The following is a 14565-nucleotide window of genomic DNA, read 5'->3' on the forward strand; positions in this document are numbered from 1 at the left end:
CCCACGTTTACTCGTGTCTGCTACTCCAGCATCACGGAAGAAGCGATGGAAGCAACACTGCCTTCAATCAGTACTGAGGCCCCAATGCTCTGCATTTACTCGTGTTCCCCTCGCGGGAAGGCGCGGGAATTTTTTTTAAGCTTTCGCGATGTTCTTGCTGAGCTAGGTAATTTTTGACGGGTGAGGACAAGTTCGTTCTGGTCGGTCCACAACACTGACAGCGGATCCAAGGGTGGAAGAGGCTAAATAGACCCTCATCTGCACTGTTTGTCCAGCCTTGCAGCACAACTGCAAGCTGCTCCTATTCGTTTTTGCATTTTAGTAGCCCAAAAAAGACCGTCACCTTTAAAATGGTATAGTAAAGAGTGCGCATACACATATTCCCCTTCTGCTCACACTCGAGTAGGCGCGAAAGCCGGCTTCACTGCTATAACATTCTTTCTGCGGCGCTGCACCATTAAAGGCGGCGTAGGTTTATTCTTTTCCCTTTTTCTTTTTGCTAGAACCACAGGGCCAAGCCCAAGGTTAAGCAGATCCGCTGTTATAAGAAAGCCGCAAAAGCAATGCAGAAACGGAAGGTGTATCTGCTATATCGAAAGGCGTGGTGTGATAGTTGGAGCTTTCGCAGTGCTTCCAGACGCAAAGGGAAGAGTCAATGATTTTATCGGAAGTTTTGCACAGTTGTTTTAACTGCAAAATTCACTGCGAAAAGTTTTCCATGGGAGGTCGACGATTACAATCAACTGAAGTGATATAAGAGGCCGCAGGGACACTTAAGGCAGTTTATTTACATAATTTAATTTGATTTTATTCTTGGCTCATAAAGCCGAAATCTCATAAATAAAAAAATGACTGGTGATTTCGATACTCTCTAATGTGAAATTTAAGCAAACCACGAACCGTCGTCTTCTCGGCGACGGTGTATAGGTCCTGCGTCTCAGGAACTGATCGCATCAACAGCGAACGTACCACGGCTTGCGCTATACTCAGGCGTTATAACGTAGCGCGTCGCCGCCGGGGAGCATGTCTCGCGCGGCTAAGGCCTAAAGCACCCCCCCCCTCCTCTCACACTTTTGCCATACTTTCATCCTCCACTTTCCAGTTTGCTTTTTATTTGCTGGCCTCTTCGTTCTCTCATTAACATCGAGGCCCACCCTAAGGGCCTACGTAAAACGAGAGCAGCGGGTGCTTAGGAGCAGCGCTCTAAAACGTGGCTCGACGGAACCGCCGTGGTACCGCCTTGTGTTCAACTCCCTTCACGGACCATCTCGTCTCCAAATGCAGCTTCACCGCAGTCTTCCGGCAGGCAGGCACGTAGCCTCCTGGCCAGTGGGCAGCGCCGTAGTGCCCCTGACGCCACTTCCGCCTCCCCCCTTGTGGCAACCTTGGCTAAAGCTTCTGGCAAGGGACACGTACCTTCTCGGCGGGCTACCCACTGCCCCGTCCGTCCACTCAGCAGGCGACCGTCCGTATATAATCGTTTTTTTGTACCATCGACTGCCACGGTGGTGCAGATTGCGTCTCCACTCCACCTGAGCGGCTGGTGACGGGCCGCACCTCGTCTCCAATCACGCATCCCCGCCGGAATCTTCTGGCTAGCAGGAAGGCCGGTAGACAGGTAATTCACTGGCGAGCGGGTGCCCTCTCGGATGGGCAAGCGACTTCTGGTGGCAGGGAGCCTGCCCGACGGCCGTCGTATTTGTTACCATCCAATTCCTACACAAGCACGCGCACGCAAACACGTATTTTCGCACAATGAGGGAAAAAAAGTTTGCATTAAACAAAAAATCGGTTGATATGCTAGGCTTTTAATCTACCAATAGCTTTCGATGACAAAGTAACGGAAGCGCTTTGATACATCGTCCAGCCTACCCTCCCAACCAGGATAAGATACACTTGAATGCAAGGACATGTGGTCGCTTTGGGTGACGTACAGCTCCGGAGCCCCATTTGCAAGTTCAGCATTAGACAAGACGGTTGCCTTTGGGCCCCGTTTGTCAAAAATGGAAAAGGTTCATTTGGCCCCTGGCATCACTCGTCCTGCTCCGCAGGGTGACAAGCAGCGCTGTATCAGGGAGTGCATGGATGCCGTCGTGCGGTCTACAGCTAGGCCCGAAAAAGGCTTCAACTGGAACGGTATAGTGGATTACCTGGTGAACAACCACGTGAAATTGCTTTTGTCGGATGAAGAGGACCAATCCGTTGTTTGAACGAAAGGTATGTTGTGTGAGCAAGCTTTAAGAGCAGTGCATAGGAATTTGAGGGTAGCAACAGGGCTTGTTTGTGTCCTCCCCTTTTGTGTCTTCACCCAGTTGTAGTGTAGTTAGTCACCATGTAGCAGTACCTACTAGCCCAGCTTACATCAATCCAGCAGTTGATGATGTCCCTGGTCCTCCCCTTTTGTGTCTTCACCCAGTTGTTGTGTAGTTAGTCACCATGTAGCAGTACCAACTAGCCCAGCTTACATCAATCCAGCAGTTGATGATGTCCCTGGTCCTCCCCTTTTGTGTCTTCACCCAGTTGTTGTGTAGTTAGTCACCATGTAGCAGTACCAACTAGCCCAGCTTACATCAATCGAGCAGTTGATGATGTCCCTGGTCCTCCCCTTTTGTGTCTTCACCCAGTTGTTGTGTAGTTAGTCACCATGTAGCAGTACCAACTAGCCCAGCTTACATCAATCCAGCAGTTGATGATGTCCCTGGTCCTCCCCTTTTGTGTCTTCACCCAGTTGTTGTGTAGTTAGTCACCATGTAGCAGTACCAACTAGCCCAGCTTACATCAATCCAGCAGTTGATGATGTCCCTGGTCCTCCCCTTTTGTGCCTTCACCCAGTTGTTGTGTAGTTAGTCACCATGTAGCAGTACCAACTAGCCCAGCTTACATCAATCTAGCAGTTGATGATGTCCCTGGTCCTCCCCTTTTGTGTCTTCACCCAGTTGTGGTGTAGTTAGTCACCATGTAGCAGTACCAACTAGCCCAGCTTACATCAATCCAGCAGTTGATGATGTCCCTGGTCCTCCCATTTTGTGTCTTCACCCAGTTGTAGTGTAGTTAGTCACCATGTAGCAGTACCGACTAGCCCAGCTTACATCAATCCAGCAGTTGATGATGTCCCTGGTCCTCCCCTTTTGTGTCTTCACCCAGTTGTTGTGTAGTTAGTCACCATGTAGCAGTACCAACTAGCCCTGCTTACATCAATCCAGCAGTTGATGATGTCCCTGGTCCTCCCCTTTTGTGTCTTCACCCAGTTGTGTAGTTAGTCACCATGTAGCAGTACCAACTAGCCCAGCTTACATCAATCCAGCAGTTGATGATGTCCCTGGTCCTCCCCTTTTGTGTCTTCACCCAGTTGTTGTGTAGGTAGTCACCATGTAGCAGTACCAACTAGCCCAGCTTACATCAATCCAGCAGTTGATGATGTCCCTGGTCCTCCCCTTTTGTGTCTTCACCCAGTTGTGTAGTTAGTCACCATGTAGCAGTACCAACTAGCCCAGCTTACATCAATCCAGCAGTTGATGATGTCCCTGGTCCTCCCCTTTTGTGTCTTCACCCAGTTGTGTAGTTAGTCACCATGTAGCAGTACCAACTAGCCCAGCTTACATCAATCCAGCAGTTGATGATGTCCCTGGTCCTCCCCTTTTGTGTCTTCACCCAGTTGTTGTGTAGTTAGTCACCATGTAGCAGTACCAACTAGCCCAGCTTACATCAATCCAGCAGTTGATGATGTCTCTGGTCCTCCCCTTTTGTGTCTTCACCCAGTTTTAGTGTAGTTAGTCACCATGTAGCAGTACCTACTAGCCCAGCTTACATCAATCCAGCAGTTGATGATGTCCCTGGTCCTCCCCTTTTGTGTCTTCACCCAGTTGTTGTGTAGTTAGTCACCATGTAGCAGTACCAACTAGCCCAGCTTACATCAATCCAGCAGTTGATGATGTCCCTGGTCCTCCCCTTTTGTGCCTTCACCCAGTTGTTGTGTAGTTAGTCACCATGTAGCAGTACCAACTAGCCCAGCTTACATCAATCTAGCAGTTGATGATGTCCCTGGTCCTCCCCTTTTGTGTCTTCACCCAGTTGTTGTGTAGTTAGTCACCATGTAGCAGTACCAACTAGCCCAGCTTACAACACTCCAGCGGTTGAGATGTCCCTGAAAGCCTTCACAAGGTGGCGGGGATGCATTCGACTTAACAACACATTGAAAAACATTATACAATATTGAACACCATGTACATGGGAACCACGATGAAAAGCCATGATATGTTGCCTCGGAATATACGTTCAAGCTTAAAATATTCCAAATGCAAAAGAAAACTGGGGGAAACGGCCAGTATCTAACACAAACTGATAGTATATGCGGGCAACTTTACATTAAATTCAGGGTAATAATAGGAAAAAAACCTGATGGATTGTGAGACTTCAGACTATGCATAATATTTGGTGGCGCTGTCGCACGAGTGTTATAAATATCTTCAGACACAAGGTGGAGCAACATAACCAAAAACTAGAAATTACAGTTTTCAAGCCCCAGAACCAGTTCGGAACGGTTCCTTCGATTTGCTCCGGTTCGGGTTCAGTTCCAAAATTGCGGGAAATATACGGGTTTGGTTTCGTTCCGGTTCCGGGCAAAAATTCGGGTTCGGTTCCGGTTTTCGGTATTGTTCCGGTTCCGAAACGAACCGAAAGGGGAGGACAGAAACAAACGCTGTTGTTACTCTGAAATTCTTATGCACAGCTCCTAAAGCCTGCTCAGAGAACATACCTTCCGGTCAAAGAACGGATGCCCTCTAAATTCTTCACACTCTACCCCTTTCTCAAGCCATGACGCTGCTGTGGATCCCGGCCCGCACCGGCATAGGTGGTAATAAGGCTGCCTACCACCAATCCCGAGCTCTGAGAACCCGGGAAGGCGCTTCTTTTACACCTAACCACGGCTATCCCTATAGATGTCTTATTTGGCTCTTCTCACATACTGAGACATCACCCAACATTACCGCCTCCTCCGCAGACAAACTCCTCTTCCTCAACCCTCTCTCACAGCCGAGGCTGCCCAGATGTGACGCCTTCTTCACACGCATACCTTCACTCACCTCTTCTACTCTCCCACCTGCTCCTTCAGTGACGTGCCGGACACGCCAACCTCGACACGCTTCTCTTGGCCCGCACAGATCGTCAAAACTGGACGACGCCTACTCACTCGCTCGCTCACTCCAAAAAATATATTTTTCCTGGCGCACTCACTCGCACTTACGCTTACCGATTGCTCGCGCTATTAGTAATCACTCGTGCTCACGCTCACTACTCGCCTTCACTATTGGCTCTCACTCTTGGTCACGTTCCCATCTCGCCGTCACCACTCGACCTCACTTTTGTTGAAATCTTCAATGTGGCCACATTGAGGCCGATACCTAAATGATGCCGGTTCGTGAAGTGAGAAAAAATTCCGCGTCACTTCCTCTAACGTGAAACCTAGGGAGGGGTGAAGTATGGAGTGTGTAAGTGTTCTCTTGGCGCCTTGGCGTTTTGCCGACGGAGATGAAACCGTTGGGGGTAGAAGTATCCAGCTTTGCTCTAAAAGTGTCTTGACCTTGAAGCACAAAGCTCTCTATCGCGAGGCGCAAACGAGTGTCCCGGGGTTTTTTAGAACGCGTTACGAAGCGCTCCAGCGCGATGCGTGAATGAGTGTCTCGGTGTTTTTTAGTACGCGTTATGTTCTGGCGCAAGGCGTAGACGAGTTTACCTGTGTTTTAGTACCGTGACTGCATAGAACGATTACGACGGCAATCACGACGAGGACGGCCACAGGAGACGCCAATACACTCAGCCCCAAAGGGGCTTCACCCCGAATATTTTGGTAGACGTTAAAGTAATTTTTAATGCGGAGCCGAAGTCTCGCTCTTTGTATAATACGTTTATTTTTCCGTGCTTTTATTTCAAAATTTTACTTTGCGGACGAATTTTAGCTTAGTGTGCGAATAAGACTGCACTATATTTCGCGGATGATACTGAATTTCTTTCATTTAAACTGCCTGTTCAACGCCAGTTTTGCCAGTTTATAGTGCGCAGGCGTCAAAGCTTCTTGCGCGTTCGTCTTTGTCTATGTGCCAAGTAGCAGCTTGCAAATTTCTGTATCTTATGCAAATTAGGACCATTTATCAAAGCGAAATAAGCCCTTTCAAAGGTGCTTCAGAGCACACTTTAAAATGCCCGCGTTTACTACGGTTACGTCGAATATTTTATTTTCCTGTGGTGACGATAGAATATGCCACAAAAATAGGAGTTATATTAATGTTCATGCACAGCTTAAATGTTTACGTGAAGAAGCCACATCGTAGTTGAGATAGCCATTGCCGCCGGTTATTACTCCCATTTAAAATACCAGAGCCAAGACTAAAAGAACGGCGTTTGCCGTGTTTGTGGACTGCGTAACAAAATTAACGTGCAAGCACGTTGTACATGCTCAAAGCGCTATTGTAAGAAGGAATAGTATGTTGGAATTAGGGATTTGTGTACTCTGAAATTAGAATACAATCGATTGACAAGGCCAGTACCGGCGTGGATACGACAGGGTTTATCCGAAGGGGTAAATGCACATTGGAACGTTGCTGAACCACTCCGGGTTAGCACAACAAATTTTTTTTTTGCATTTGGAAAGTAGTCGCCGCTTCGATTATGGCATTTATTACCGGCAAATAGTGCGAAATTCACATTCATCATTTACGGTAAAATTCGTAAGCCCCGTCGTGTATACCACCGTAAGAACCAGCGTATCCTGCTGCACCACCGTATAAATCGCTGCCTACTCCACCATCAGCACCAGCATCCCCGCTTCCGCCGAGACCAGCAGCGGCTCCACCTTCTCCCTGAAGTCCTGCGCCCCCGCCCAAGAGTCCGTCTCCACTCATCTCCGCAGCTTTGTCTAGGCCTACATTTATGCCCCCTCCAATACTGAGGTTTGAATGAAAAGCTGCGCGCAGGCGAGCCCTTAACTTTGCACGAGCGAGAGCCCGGGCGTGGGCGCGAGCCTTGGCACGTGCTCGGGCCTTCGCGCGAGCAGCAGCACGTGCGCGAGCACGAGCTTGTATACGGGCGCGTAAGCGACTTAGAAAGCCTCCCGTGGCGCCGCCACCTATACCAAGACTATTCCTTCCTCCCTCAGCCCCATACGGTCCTGTTCCTATACCTCCAATCCCTTCTACAGCCCCACCTCCAAGTCCTCCCAGTCCATTTCTTCCTCTCTCAAACCTGTCCGGTCTTCTTCCTAAACCTCCAATTCCTTCTCCAGCACCACCTCCAAGTCCTCCCAGTCTATTTCTTTCTCCCTCAAACCCGTCCGGTCTTCTTCCTAAGCCTCCAATCCCTTCTCCAGCACCACCTCCAAGTCCTCCCAGTCCAGCTCCTAAATTCCCACTCAGATCTCGAGTTCCCTCCGAAGGAATTCCGTTGCCAGCGGAACCCATGCTAGGCGTTCGTGGGCCATTTCGAGGACGTCCAGGAACTAAACCTTCCAGTGGAGATCCACGTGCTATGGAACCAGGCCTGTTGCCTGAACTTTCTGGCAAATTAGGCGTTCCTGCACCATTTTCCCCTACGGATGCACCAGGACCAGCACCACCTTCTTCTGCTGGACGAGCCCCTGCCATAACGTCGTGATAATCTCCATCCATGGGTGCGTTTCTACTATGTGGATTTCCGGTGGCTGTAGTACTACCTGGTCGATTAACGCCAAACGGACGTGCACCGATATTCGGTGCCCCACCTAGTTCTCCTTCCCCAGGACCACTTCCGGTAATGTCACCATCAGGACCAACACCGCCAGGTACAGGGACTCCAGCTCCTAAAGGAGAAGAGGCTACACCTACACCTGCGCCTAGTGGTGACCCACCCGTGCCCATTGATGGGCCATACCCGCCACCGAGTGGCCCAGCGCCGCTGCCGGCGCCACCAATTTCGGCGTCAGAGTTGCCTCCACCATTCCTTAAGTGTTTTCCAAATTCGCTGCCCCCCATTGATCCCAATATTCCGCTAGTAGCAGGTCCTCCTAAGTTTCCATCAAGGGCTCCACTTGATCCTAGGCTCCCTCCACTACTTCCGCCAAAATGTGCGCCCTCGTTTCCGCCGAAGGTGTCCACAGAATCTGTGCTTGTTAGGCCAAGGTCTCCGCCTCCACCTGCGGAGAAACTTCCCGTTACCTTTGACAGTCTGTTGGCTCCACCGTAGCTTACACATGAACTTCTGCTGCAGCAGTGTCCACAACAGCTGCATGCTCCGCCATAAACACCAAAAATAGCCAGACTACTAAAATGACTTCCGCAACCATACTCTTTCGAAACAATAACAGTAGCCACGAATGCTTGTCGGCCGTGCATAATTCCAGAAAAAAATTATGCCTGTTCAATTATTGTAATTTATCGGGGATTCCGCATACCTAACAACGAACAAAACCGCTTCGCGGGATGCCACTAAAATTTTCACAGTACAATAAAGTCCTCGTTTTGTTTTAAAAAAGAACAGATGATGGGCTGCTTCACTGCATTGATAATAGATTATCTTTCCGTTGCCCGCAAAAAAATCTTACAGCCTCTCGACTCGTCATACTTAATACTCCGTCAAATCATACAATGTATAAAACAAGAAACATTATTCAAAAGTATTCCCATAAATGTTTTACAACATCCATAAGGTATCTTACGCGGGCTATTTCGAAACGAAAAAGATCCTATTGGCATTGCTATGCTCACTAAAATTTTGCGGTTATCCTTGCTTTGAGAGAACTCTATATTACCGATTATTTTCTGTGAGTTTCGTTCTTGCTTTGATGAAAAGAAATGTAATCACAGACTACGGGCCGTTTATAGCGAATTGTAGGGTAGCATGACATCTCAAAATGTATAAAAATGGTACAGGAATAAATGAACATTATGATGACGATGATAGTCTGCTTTCCTGGCGCAAGGCCATCAAAGGGCCGAGAGCACCAAATCTAAAGCACCCATTTGATCCCAGCGTGGCCTGGAAGGCAGAACAGGGGCATTTCAAGTTTTGGGTGTATAGACATGATAGTGTTAAAAGCTGAATTTACAATGTGGTGTTTGCCCGGCTGATGTGATGACAATGCGCGCAAAATGCTTCAAAAATATGTGAATACCTTGGGTACTTTGTGTTCAAGTATGCGTTGTGGAATCAGTAATAAATTCCGCTGAGGAAATCATGGTGTTTCTTCGCATGGTTCTGCGTGCATAAATGTTGCAAACATGAGCAGCGCAAGACAGCATAGTTGGAGTTTTTGGTGCGTCACTGTAAAAGTCTGCCCGTTGGTAGTTATACTGCAAGGACAAGAAGTGCTGCAAAATGGCGCTTCTTGGCACTCGGCGTTTATCAAGTTTCATAAAAGATGGGTCACACGAAACAGGCTGCAGCTGTCATGGTGGTAGTATGGTAGTAAAAGACGATGTTACGCATCTAAAAAGCAAATGGAAAGACAAGAACCTTCCTGTCTCGCCCTCAGTGACAAGGTCAAAGAAACTGGGTTGAGGTTGTGTAGTGGGAAACAGGTTTAAAAGGATGGTTATTCAAGGATATAATCTTGAAAGCCTATAATAAATGTACGCTCATTTGTTGATGTTCCAGCCACCGTTTGTTAAATTCCACTGAGGGCCCGGCTAGTTCACAAAGTACCCGACGCAAGGCGGAGATTTAAGTGGAACACTGGATCACGAATCGTTAGTGTGGTTTTTATGGCCGACCCATACGCAACAGTTCCGTCGTCTAACTGAGACCCGACCGAGGCGGTATAGACGCTCAGAAGGAGTTCTTTGTCTGCGCCAAACGGTGGCTGGGAAAGCACTTTCCGATGTTTACTGTTTTCAGGCTTTTATGCTTAAGGTATTTGGCGTGTAGAATGACTGGAAGTTTTTCACCAAATGTGACGCATAAGACTTATGCTCCCTTTTTACAGGAATTGACAGATGATTAAGGGTAATCTCGGTTCCGCATGAATACCACACTTGCAGGAGGTCACAACGCAAGTACGTTTTCTCGGTTCAGTTGTAACCCATTTGTATCTACCCAGCCAGCACGTTTGTTCACACGAAGCTGCACTATGCGTTCCTAAATATTTAAATTACAGGATTTGAAAGATAGTTGTACGTCGTCAACAGAAATTGAACAGAAAATTGAGGGCGCCAATTCCTACCTAAGCAAATTTATCTTAACAATAATCAAAATTCAGCTTAAAACTCTGACTTGAGGCACGCCATTTTCCTGCACAAGGACCCCAAATAGTGCAGTTACAACCCTTTCATGAAACCTCCTCTAAGACATGTAACTGGCAACCGTACTTAACATGTTACTGGGCATACCGAAACAATTCAGGTTACTGAGGGTGCCATATCGCCATATGTTATCATACGCTTTTTCAAGGTGAAAGAGTACCGCCATGCAGTACTGCCTATGCAGTAAAGAAAGCATCCTTGATGTACGACTCTAGTGCCACAAGTTAATCATTTGTGGATCTCCCCGTCCTGAAGCCTGCCTGGGAGCTCTCGAGGAGACCATTCTATGCTAACAAGTACACGAGTCTCCTGTTAATCATCTTCTAAAGGAGCTTATACAGGCAGCTTGCCAGGGTGATGGCACGAGAACTTGAAGGATAGGAAGGGTCATGTCCCTCACTCAGGAAGTCAACAACCACGGCCACCCTTCAAGACCTTGTAAGCTTCCCGAAAGGTATATTTTGTTGTATACATGCGGAGTGTTTAAAGTGTACCTACATGTACCTATCATGGGGTATGTATTGTTGTCTCCGCATGGAGGTGAATGCTTATATGTGCTGAGAGCTATCCTCAGGTCAGGAAGTGATCATGGTGAGTTTTACGAGGCGTTTGACTTAATAATTATCACACAAAGATTTCTTTTCACTCGACGTTTTGTGTTTCATGAAAGTGTTTTAGTTGTACAGAACTGGACAGGTTGAAAGTGTTGTGGAAGTGTGTTAGCCTTGTGTTCAAATGTCGCCCATGTTGCACTAACCTGGGGCAGACTCTGTATCTGTTGTCTTTTGAGGTTACGTATACGTGCACGCAACGTATACGTGTGTCTGTGTAAGAATATATTGCTGTTAGAAGGCGCGCCAATCCCCCCATTTTGCCTCACGGCGCACACGTTTTCCAAATTGCTCAACCCGTTCGAACAATACGAAGTCGTCGGGCTTAGGGAACTGACATAAGTACCCTACACTTTGTTCTGAGCCTTTCGCGCCCGGCTACAGTCCTTTTTCCACCACAGCTTCCTTCGGTTGCTTGGGCACGAGGGGCGTTGCGAATAGACTTCTTGGCGGCGTCGAGGATATGCGCCGTGAGGAGTTGGGTTACCCCTTCAACGTGTAGATGTCGTATATTTGTGGAGTGAGTTTAGATATCTCTGTACATATATTCCAGGTTGCTCTTGCTTCATTAAAGCTCTTGTGGGAGTATGAAGTGCTTGTGCCTTTACCTATATATGTTATTGGGTCCGTGCCCACGTCCTATGCACTCAAGGTATGAAAACTGCAGAGAAAACTGCAGAGTTAAATCAAGGTGTGAATAAGTGCTGTTTCCGATATCATGATATGTAGGCGGTTTCATATTGAGAACTTACTCTCCCTAGGATGTTAAGAATTTTAAAACGAAGTTTTAGTATTCTCACTGATGGCGTCTGTAACACGAATACAACCTGCAGGAAAGCCAACTTTCTTTGACGATGATGATGATTGCGGGTGAAGTGCAGCAAAATTAAAACGCTTCCTTGCGAAGCCTGGCCACTGCTCCGTTGTGCCCCAACAGCTGAAGGTTGATGTGCGGCAGAGGGAGGAGGTGACGTAGGCGTGTGACAGCGCGACATAAATAGACGTAACATGTTGTGAGGTTAGCAAGGACAGCCGTTACCGAAAAGCCGACATAGGATGATAATGGCCTTAATCTGCGTGCCTTAAGGCTGATAGCCTTAAGCCATTAGGCATAACTTTCAATTTTTTGGTTTAGAACGTTATGCCCAAAGTCACATCTGGGGTGTGACACCGCAAACCGGCGCCTACTCAAAAAATAGCTCGGTGAACACCAAGCAACAGGTACCGATTCGCGGCATGCATCCAAAAACAAACGTTGGGCCTATGGAGTGCACGCCCGAGAGTTGCTGTGGGTATTCTAGAAAACTGGTGTTTACTTCCACAGTAGCGCATACTCGCAATGTGGGACTGGCTTAACAAAGAATCCATAACGAGAAGGAAGAAAGGAATAAACGTCCCTATTAGGCTTTTCGCCTTGAGGAAGAGTCCTTATTACAGGATCCCTTGAGACCCTCTGCTCCTTGGGGTCCCATCACCAGCCAAAGCTGGTCGTCAGTGTCCGAGCTGGACAGTTCTCTCTCCGAGTGCTCAGGGGATTGGAAGGGCTGCGGGTAGGTTGGGGTCTTATCAGCGCCCCACATAATATGGTAGAAGGTGCGCAGACCGTTGCAGCAGTGGTATTGCGAGGAGTACAGGGAGGGGGCCAGAATGTGGGCTTTAGTTGGGTGGGGAAAGGTGTTTTTCTGGCTGTCTCGAAGGCGGCGTTCTCATTTTTTTGTGAGGTTGTCATGTGGAGGGGGGTACATTCTTCGCTCCACACGGTAGTGTTGTGTGATTTCTTTGAAGGACAAGATGGGACAGACACGCCATGGCTCGCCGAACTCCTGACTAACCTGGTGTGGCAGAAGTCGGGCATGCTAGCGGGCAGCATCGTTGCCGGGACGTCGGCATGGGCTGGAGCTCAAATATTGCTTACGCGGTGTTGTGGATGCTGCTGCAGTAGAATATTTGTGGCGGGCCGGGAAATGAAGCGGTTCTTGAAAGTTCTACATGCTTGTTGGCAGTCTACATGCTTGTTCTACAAGTTCTACATGCTTGTTGGCAATGATGTTCTCTGCAGGGATTTGGGAAATTGCTAGGGAGATGGCCACTTACTCGGCCTGTAGTGCATGGGTGGTAGGAAGTGATGCACTTGTGAAAAGGGCTTGAGCTGTAGTCCCAACAGCGGTCATATGTCTCCTTCCGGGGTAGGAGGCTACGTCTGTGTATACTGTGGTGGAGTTCAGGCCGTACCGTTTGAAGATGGCTTTCGCTCTGGGGTCTTTGCGATCCTAGTGGTGTGCCGGATGTATGTTACGGGGCAGTGGGGTCCCATAATGAATTGGATAATTTTATGTGGCAGCTGAGTCACATTGGCCTTGGGGTGTTGAAGCGGTGAGCACAGGCATAGTTGGTTCAGAATTGTTCTGCCTGTGGGGCTGGAGCTGAGACGTAATAATTGGTTCAAAACGAGAAAGCTTCTTGTTAAACTATCTTCGTTGTTAGAGGGAGCGGTGCATGTTTATCAAATGAGGCGACCACGGGTATCCGTGCGGGAAGAGCCCGAAAGAGCATTATTTTCTGCATACCGGTCACTTACAATGATGAAGGGTTTGGGAAGCTGATCTATCAGCGCCTCGAAATCTGGGATCGATAGCTGAAAATTCAGAAATGAGGAGACGGGGGTTCCTTTTTCAGTGACCTTACCCTGATAGTCAGTGAGGTCCCGGAGCACCCTGCCTAACAAAACAGACAGGGAGACCATTGGCCGGAGCCTGACCAGGGCTCCGACGGCCACCGTTCGAGACTTCTACCATTCACCTTAAAGCTAATTACCACGGTTTGCTCCACCGTGAGCGTGGGGACTTGGGGTCCGCGGTGTTGGCAATATCATCACTTTCGATTCACAAGGTTCCCCGTGCGGCGAGGTATACATGAACATCTTTTCCAAATTGCCTGAACACAGGTGCAGTACATAAGCCAAAAAAAGAAAGATGCGCGCACACAAAAACAATTTGACGTGGGTACAGAAAAAGAAACTAGACTGCGGGCCGGGTAAGCAACAATTAGGCGAGCAAAAACAAGACATCAAAATGCCACTTAGAAAAAAACGACGTATGGGTGCAAACCTATGGTCATCATTCTTCCAAAAATTGTCTGTAATAAAATGTGGTTGTTGAAGCTTCTAAACTGTAAGAATGCATAAGCGCTGCACAATGCAAGATGCTTTTTTGCTGAACGGTATGTGGTAGGTAAGAAAGGGTGACGGAAGCTACACCCACGATGAGGGGAAGGGAGGGGAGAAGCATACAGCATCGCGCATTCGACACAGCATGCCGATGTTTTTGCTTTCGTTTTTAGACAAAAGTAATGAATCGCATCGCATGCTACTTTTCGAAGGTTTTGTTATGGAAGGTCCACTGAAAAGGCATGGGGTTAAAATAAATAAACTAAAGTTACTTACAAGTTGTTCTTTCATGTATTTTGTTTACTCTGCATCCGTCTCTGAGCGGGAACTAGGTCTAAATGGTGCTCACAAGAAAGTACACCTAAACGGGAGTTTAACAGCTACTCATCAGGGTGCATTTTCCCGAGTAAGACACTACAACCACTGTGTCTGCAAAAACTACGGAATTATGAACCTCGAAGCTTTTATCCTGGCATGCCAATTAGAAGAAAGCACGTTTTATACAAAACTGCGAAGGCTT

General features: G+C 47.9%; 1 long non-coding RNA gene across 1 annotated transcript in view; it reads right to left on the bottom strand.

Annotated features, from left to right (window-relative positions):
• Positions 1-6656: 6656 nt before the first annotated feature.
• The window catches only part of LOC144148115 (uncharacterized), a 38825-nt gene continuing 30916 nt past the window's right edge, over positions 6657-14565 (bottom strand). The window contains exon 4 of the long non-coding RNA XR_013317979.1: positions 6657-8164. This is a non-coding gene — a long non-coding RNA (uncharacterized LOC144148115). The remainder of the gene's footprint in view (positions 8165-14565) is intronic.

This window comes from Haemaphysalis longicornis, unplaced genomic scaffold (assembly GCF_048455015.1).
Source record: "Haemaphysalis longicornis isolate Haplotype H1 unplaced genomic scaffold, Haemaphysalis longicornis Haplotype H1 scaffold_77, whole genome shotgun sequence".
NCBI classification, from domain to species: Eukaryota; Metazoa; Arthropoda; class Arachnida; order Ixodida; family Ixodidae; genus Haemaphysalis; species Haemaphysalis longicornis.